At 41.0% G+C, this 8,850-nt stretch overlaps 1 long non-coding RNA gene across 1 annotated transcript; it reads left to right on the forward strand.

The window, feature by feature from the left end:
- Positions 1 to 1,715: 1,715 nt before the first annotated feature.
- LOC309374276 lies at positions 1,716 to 8,281 on the forward strand. Its single transcript, XR_014170481.1, has 2 exons — positions 1,716 to 1,856; positions 7,851 to 8,281. It is a non-coding gene; the product is annotated as an uncharacterized lncRNA (long non-coding RNA).
- The last annotated feature ends 569 nt before the right edge of the window (positions 8,282 to 8,850 follow it).

The raw sequence follows: 8,850 nt of genomic DNA on the forward strand, positions 1-8,850 counted from the left end.
TTACAGACAAGAAATGCTGATATTTCATAATCCTTCTAAGACTTTTTTTGTCTGTGTTTGCAAGATTATGGACTTTATTTTTTTTTTTTTGTCTGTGTGTAACATTATACTTTCAGTAGTTCCTAGGCTGACACCTGCATCTTACATATTTTTGGGAAGAATTATTTCCATACCCTGACTACTTAGATAACTCTTTAGGATTTATATGCATGCATAACTGGGTAGAGGATGTCTGCTGTGCCAGTATGTGGAGTGGTTAAGCATTTTCAAACTAGTTGAAACAGACTCTGAGAGTTTTATACCGTACTTGGGCAGTTAAGAGGGTCAGTATCTAATAGTGGAAGGATTAAGAACATGTACCTTAATGTTTTGGCCAACATGTCCCCAACACACAAACACACACACACACACACACACACAAATTGCATATGCTAATTTATATAAAGGTAAAGGGACCCCTGACCATTAGGTCCAGTCGTGACTGACTCTGGGGTTGCGGCGCTCATCTTGCTTTATTGGCCGAGGGAGCCGGCGTACAGCTTCTGGGTCATGTGGCCAGCATGACTAAGCCGCTTCTGGCGAACCAGAGCAGTGCACAGAAATGCCGTTTACCTTCCCGCCCGAGCGATACCTGTTTATCTACTTGCACTTTGATGTGCTTTCGAACTGCTAGGTTGGCAGGAGCAGAGACCGAGCAACGGGAGCTCACCCCATCGCAGGGATTCGAACTGCCAACCTTTTGATCAGCAAGTCCTAGGCTCTGTGGTTTAACCCACAGCGCCACCCGCGTCCCTGCTAATTTATATGTTTATGTGCAAATTAAGATGGTGGGTGGTGTTGGCTCTCACTGGCACTGTGCTTCATAGTGTGCACAGCAGACCTCTAAGGATTTTAAAAAAAAAAAAAAGATTTTAAAAGTGGGGAGGAGAGGGCAAAATATCTGTCTGGGGCCCAGTGCAAAAAAATCCAAGGGTCCCTGATGATACCCTTGCATATGTGGTTCTTCTTCAGGAGTATTGAAATGTAGCTACTCTACAATACTTTTGCCGTGAATAATGAAATGTACTATGCATGCCCTGCTGCCGACAAAGGTCCATATAGTAAAAGCTATGGTTTTCCCAGTAGTGATGTATGGAAGTGAGAGCTGGACCATAAAGAAGGCTGATCACCGAAGAATTGATGCTTTTGAATTATGGTGCTGGAGGAGACTCTTGAGAGTCCCATGGAGTGCTCACTGGATGGACAGATCATGAAGCTGAGGCTCCAATACTTGGGCCACCTCATGAGAAGAGAAGACTCCCTGGAAAAGACCCTGATATTGGGAAAGATGGAGGGCACAAGGAGAAGGGGACGACAGAGGATGAGGTGGTTGGATAGTGTTCTTGAAGCTACAAACATGAACCTGACCAAACTGCGGGAGGTAGTGGAAGACAGGAGTGCCTGGCGTGCTCTGGTCCATGGGGTCACGAAGAGTCAGACACGACTAAACGACTAAACAACAACAACATGCATGCTCTGCAAATGTATCAATGAGAGCTCCTGAAGGGTAGTGCTCAGGGTAGGGATAACCAATATGGTGCTCTACAGATGTTGTTGGACTCCAGTTCCCATCATGCCTGACCATTTGCTGTGCTGGCTGGGGCTTTGCTGTTGGAAGAGAAGAGGATCGTCTGTCCTAGGCTGATAACTCTTCTTTATAGCTATTTTGAGAAATAAAACGACCACAACAGTGCTCTTTTGGTCATTTAACCTTAAATGTACCTAGAAGTGAGCATTGGGACTGCCGAAATGGCACCTTTGACCCTCCAAGTGTGGTTGACTCCAAATCCCATCCACATGGTTATGCACAGCCAATGGTAAGGGATTATGAAAGTTGTAGCCAGCAACATCTGGGTACCGCAGTGTGTGACTAGCCCTACTTTCCAACGTGCTGAATTTTACCCCTCACCTTCTTTTTATGAGGACTTACAGAAGATTTCCACACAATTAAACTCATGACTGACGTACATTCTCATGCTTTTAACAGTACCCCAAAATTATAATTGGACTCCCCGCCCCCTTACCCATCCAACCATAAGAAAAGAATACAAATGTGCGCATATAGGCATTAGAAATGCTGATTGATGAGGGAACAATCAACAGATGCTGAGCTGGAAATTTGTTCAAAGGGACAGGAATGAATAGGCCTAATGACAATGTATGTTTTCTGTCTAAAATCAGTATTAGGAGAAGGGAAATGAAGATTGCCGCTTGTTGCTCAGGGACATACATTTCACATGATGCAGTTAGGGGGGGGGGAAGTATTTGCTTATCTGTATGTAGCTTCCAAACCTCAAACCCTATTGTCTAGAATAATTGTGGTCTGTCCTTTTTTTTTTCTTTTTTTTTAAGAAAGTGAGATGCAGCCCAGAAGGTGAACCTATTGATTTCAAATACAGGCTGATACTAGTGGAATTTCTTTTGTTTTCCTTCTCTGAGGTTTAGAAGTAAATAGGGTTAAAACAGAAAAGAGGGAAGCCCTACAAATGCAGGCTCTTTAATATAATTGTGAATAGATCTAACTACTGGTCAGGGTGGTTTTCCCTGGTTTTTAATTCGACTAGAGGGCAAAACGCATACCCTTCCTGAAATGCTGGCCGCGGTGAGATTAAGTAAGGAAAATCCCATACCTCATCTACTTCTTTACACCCTTCCTGTTAATATACATGCACTCCTCTCCTGGTCTCTCAGAAGAATGTCATTCTTAGGCAGCCAAGCCAAGGGATTTCTTCTTATTGCTTCCAGGCCCTTGACTGGATCTTAGGATTTCATGGGTTTTCAGAAATAAAAGAAGTCAGAAATGTATCTTTAGAACATCTGGTTACTTGGATTTAAACAAATTGCATTCACTTCCAGTAATCTGTGAAGTCCCATTCCTAATTAGTTTAGCACACCCCCCATTCATAATGTTATATCACTTTAAGTATCCAATGTACTTTGGTAATCCAGATGAAGGTTGATGAACTGCCATTCTGTATTAGCCGAGACCACTCAGAAAAGAAGTTTTTGAATAAGGTTGGTCTACGTAGCCCTGTCTTCTCCAGCCTGGTGCCTGCCAGATGTTTTGAACTACAACTCCCATCAGCCCTGGCCAGTATGGTCATGCTGGCTGTAGCTGATAGTAGCTGTGGTCCAAGCAAAACTCCCAGGTGGTTGTCACCAATGGAAGCTAAGGCGGTGAAAAAACTTAATATGGATACTAATTGGCCAAAATATTGTGAAATCCTAGAACAAGATGGTGAGAAGGTTAAACTTCAGAGTTATGAGAAACTAAAGTTCAAAGTTCGAGATTGGTTACATTACCGTCAGATAAATGAGACATTTAAGCAGGACAGGAAAATAGGATTTCAGAAGGAGAGGTCAAAGTTAGAAACAGAACTGTTAAAACCCAATACTAAGAATTTGTCTAGAATGTATAACTTGCTGTTGAAATGGAATACACAAGATGAAACGGTGAAATCAGCTATGATTAAATGGGCACAGGATATCGGTCATGACATTATGTTTGCTGACTGGGAACAGTTATGGACCACTGGCGTTAAATTCACGGCATGTAATGCCTTAAAAGAGAACATAATGAAAATGATTTACAGGTGGTACATGACCCCAGTCAAGCTTGCAAAAATTTACCACTTGCCCAATAATAAATGCTGGAAATGTAATGAGACGGAAGGTACCTTTTATCACCTTTGGTGGACCTGCCCAAAGATTAAAGCCTTCTGGGAAATGATCTATAATGAAATTAAGAAGGTCCTTAAATGGACTTTTCCTAAGAAACCTGAGGCTTTTCTCCTGGGCATGGTTGGCCAATTGGTGCCAAAGAAGGATAGGACTTTCTTTATGTACGCTACCACAGCAGCAAGAATTCTTCTGGCAAAGTATTGGAAGACGCAAGAACTACCTACTCTGGAAGAATGGCAGACAAAGGTGACAGACTTCATGGGACTAGCAGAAATGACCAGCAGAATCCAAGACCAGGGGAAAGAGACAGTGGAAGAGGACTGGAAGAAGTTTAAATTATATCTTAAAAACTGTTGTAAAATAGGAGTGTTGAGATGTCAAGGGGTAAGAAGTAGAGAAATACAGCGGCAATTATTAAGTTTAAAGAAATTTAATGGAAGGGAAACAGTAGATAAACTGATTAAAGGGTTGCTAAAGAACTTTGGAATAAGGATGCAGCGAAAGGGAGGTATGGGGAAGTCGGTATATGTTTAATGTTGGGTATGTTTTTGTTTTGTAATGTGTATGTCTTTTATTATGTGTTTGGAAAATTAATAAAAAAAATTATTAAAAAAAAAAGTAGCTGTGGTCCAAAACATCTGGAGGGCACCAGGTTGGGCAATGCTGGCCTAGCCCAACACCACCAGTGTACAGTGGTACCTCGGGTTACATACGCTTCAGGTTACATACGATTCAGGTTACAGACTCCGCTAACCCAGAAATAGTACCTCGGGTTAAGAACTTTGCTTCAGGATGAGAACAGAAATCGTGCTCCGGCGGAGCGGCAGCAGCAGGAGGCCCAATTAGCTAAAGTAGTGCTTCAGGTTAAGAACAGTTTCAGGTTAAGACCGGACCTCCGGAATGAATTAAGTACTTATCCTGAGGTACCACTGTATTCAAATGGTATACCATGAAAAGTTAAAACAATATTGACATGAAAATGGAGAGGGGGTTTTTCTTTAAGCCCAAAGGGCATTAGCTGAAAATGAGTTTTTTACTCTGTAGTCTCAAGGCCAAATACGTAAATCATGTTTGCATCAGGGGGAAGTTCGGGGGGGGGCGTATTTTGTATTTCAGGCAATTCTCAAAAATGCTTACAGCATAACCCTATGCATATTTCCTTGAGCATCATTCTCACTGTGTTCAGTAGCCCTTGCCCTCAAGGCATTAGATTGTAGAGAGTTGCTGGTCATTTTAACTGGCTACTGTACAGACCCACAACTGGAGTGAGCTGAAAATTCAGGCTACTCAAAGAAGCACAGTGGCTGTATTTCACGTGCTGCACATTACGGATGTCAGGGGTATTCTTCAACATTGCACAATGAGTTCCTGTCCTCATACGACTAAACAAAATGAGTTATTGGTGGTTAAAAATAACTGTACAGAACCAAACCTATGCACTGGTTACATGCTACAGAGGCTTCTGGCTCCAAATCTATTGTTAGTCTTAAATGTGTACTAAATATTGCAAATATTTCATACATATAATGAAAGCTCAAAGAATAGTTTTCCAAGAAAATGGCTTATGAGATGATTCTGTCATCAACTGAATTGTTAATTAAGCACCAAATAAAAATGACCCTGTTATTTTGGAGGGCACAAGGACAGGGCTTAAATACCGATATAGTGTGAGCATAAGAAAGCTTTGAACATTACCTCTTGTGCATAATCCGCTTTTCATAGAGTTTAATTTTTCTCTTGCTTCATCAGTTCCAAATAGAGCAGTCACCTCCATTAATAATATCCCTCCATTATTTTATTTAACAAATTCAGAATACCAAGTCCCTTATACATACGCTCCAACATTTCTCTAATGAAAATAGGGACATCCCATTCCATAATGACAATTTTACTATTTATACCCCACACATCCTTCTTACCTTACATTTTTTTTAAAACCCTTCCCTATACAGGATTGCCTTTAGATGGCTCAGGGATCAGATAACTCCATACCCTCCAACAATTCTCCAATGAAAATAGGGACATCCTACCATACCCTCCAACATTGCTTCAAAGGAAATAGGGATGTCCTTAGAAAATGTGGGACATTTCAGGATCAAATCAGAAATTGGACAGCTTCTCTAAATCAGGGACATCCCTGGGAAATAGAGACATTTGGAGGGTTTACTTATATCGGGGTGGGCAGAATGTAGAATGGGATGTAGTGGGATTTCCAGCAGAGTTCCAATGGTTTCTGAATCTAGTAGTTTACTGATAATAAATTAAAACGCAAGGGTTGGCTTTTGTTTAATGCTATACCATTGCTGCCTTTCTCCTAATTGCTTAACTCTCAACCCCAGTGTTGTTCATCTGTAAAATAGAGAGTATAAATCTGTTGCCTTTGACCACATCTTCGTGTTATTCTACTGGACAGTTTTCGAGTTTGGTGTTAGAATCCCTGACTTGCAGTAACTTCAGATTTTACTCCAGATTTTCACATTATGCTGATGTATGGTTTATAAATGTAGTAGGTAATTGGCTCCAACTCCCAAGACACACTTTTACAGCTGACACTGCCCTTTCTATTACTGTCCACCTGGCTCCAGTTAGCAGATTTCAACATTCCATGGAAAAAAAATAAAGCAAATCATATAGGACTGAAATCTGCCCACCTCTGTGTTATACAGTATGATGTTGGGCATCTTTAAGGGGATCTGTTCAATGTAGGACAGCCCAGGTAGAATGGAAACTGAGGAGAGCAAACAGTCATGCACTGTGGAAGCCCAAACAGATACAGTGGTACCTCGTGTTACATACGCTTCAGGTTACATATGCTTCAGGTTACAGACTCCGCTAACCTAGAAATAGTGCTTCAGGTTAAGAACTTTGCTTCAGGATAAGAACAGAAATTATGCTCCGGCGGCGCGGCGGCAGCAGGAGGCCCAATTAGCTAAAGTGGTGCTTCAGGTTAAGAACAGTTTCAGGTTAAGAACGGACCTCCAGAATGAATTAAGTACTTAACCTGAGGTACCACTGTACTGGTGGACACAGTACTGCCTGTGGGCATCAGAGTGGTAACCCCGCCCCCAAGCTGAATCACCAGATCCACCAATAAAGATCCATGCCTGTGATATTTCCTGCCATTTGCACAAAAATGAGCAGGTGACCCAGTGAGCTTCATTGCTACCATGATAACCTATGCTGTCAAACTGAAGCTTTTTTAGTCAAGATTTCTTCTTTCTACCCTTCCTGATAGCCTAACAAGTTATTGGATGAGAGCGTTAATGATTAAGTGGGGTGGGTATTTGCAGCAGAATATAAGCTGTTCCCTGAATCAAGGCACAAGTGTTTAAAATGTGCCTTTTTCCATCAAGCTGGAGGGTTTTGTGGTGGTATACAATTCCCTGTATTCTGAAATTAACTTTAACTTATTACATTTTATTAAAGCCTACCATTTTACGTTTAAGCTTTTCAAAAATATGGTCCTTTAAGGCTGCAATCCTAGACTCCGTAGCTAGGGTGTCTATTTAATGCAATGGGAGCTATTTCCAAGCGTTCTTGGGATTTTGCTTTATGTGATGCTATACACAATATAGGCCATTTTATTGCAGTTCTTTATTGATTTTATTAATTAAACCTCTCAGCGTTCAATAAATCTTTGAAGTCATTAACAGCAGTAGAGTCAAAAATAATGTATAGAACTAGCATCAATAGCTTCTTAGTGTTGCTAAGCTCAATGTTTTCAATGGACTGCGTAGAGAGGTTTGCACTCTGAATAGGGAGATGTGGGTTCAAAACCTTACTTGGCCATTAAGCTTGCTGGTGTTGATCTTAGGCCAGTTACCATCCCCCACTTCATCCTCACAGTAATCCTGTGAGGAAGGCTAGCCTGACCGACCTTGTAGGATTATGAGGATAAAAAGGAGGAGAGGGCACATACTGTATCTGCCACTCTGAGATTCTAAAACAAAGGTCAGATGAAAATGTATGTGATGGTTTAGTTTAGGATAACAGTTTCAATAAATACAATTCTTAATTTTCAATTAATTTTTGACCCTTAGTTATCAAACAGGTTATCATTAAGTGCTTACCTCTTTAGGTTGGTGGAAAATCCAAGTCTCCAAGTCTAACCCCTCTCTTATTTTTGCCAGCTAATGCAATCGTTCCCAATTAAATCCATCTGCAGTTCTTCATGTCTCAGAATGGAACTGCAGGATCAGCAAGCAATGTACAACTTTGAAGATATGCCCATGCAATTAAATTGGCATATCTATCATTTCACCCCTGTTTTCAAAGGAACGGTTTTGTGCTACCTGTTGTTACTTTGCAAAGCAGGACTCAGTCTTCTGCTGAAAAGTACAGCCTTTATTTTGTTGAACAGTTCCCAGTACTAACGCATGATTTCTGTGGTTAGTCAACACTAACACAATACATTTTTCTTGACAAAGGGATGGGGGGTGTCAATGTCTGTGTAGAATAACTATATGGCTAACCTTCAACTATTCCCCCTTCCAACCAATCAGGGTTGCAATGATTATTCAGTTAAAAAACACACCGGGTAGTACTCAGCTAAGTATTACTCAGAATAGACTTATTTAAATTAATGACCCTAACCTAGTCATGTTTGATCATTTCAGTGGGTCTACTCTTGAGTATAACTTTGAAACCCCCCATTATGTATACATGCACCATCATAGAGAACCTCCAGACAGGTTTCAGAGTGGTTTCTTCTGCAAGGCAGGGAGACTGGTAGCATTCATGAGTCCAGCACATATCCCTGCACCCCACCTTCCAAAACACCTATACACTGTATGAATTGGATTTTGGTCCAATTCAAATCCTGTCACCCTTGATGCACTTGTTTTGGATCCGTCATGACAAATGGGGAGATGTAAACAGGTATGAATATGCTTTCCTAATTCCTCAGCTTGTTTTTTTTTTAATCTCTCTTCAAATACTGCATTCTTTCTATCTTTGTAGTCTGGAATCAATTTAAAGATTTTATGAATAGAATCCTTGGTAAAGAGAATTCCGCCTGTGTGTCTATCGCTGGTCTGGCCTGGGCTTCTGTGTGAATTGTGAAATGGAGTAAACGAAATGTGAGGCTGCTGTGTGACTAGGTTAATAGTAAATTTGCATTTTTTCTATTGG

The sequence above is a fragment of the Podarcis melisellensis genome (assembly GCF_964234715.1).
Source record: "Podarcis melisellensis genome assembly, chromosome: 7".
Lineage (NCBI taxonomy): Eukaryota > Metazoa > Chordata > Lepidosauria > Squamata > Lacertidae > Podarcis > Podarcis melisellensis.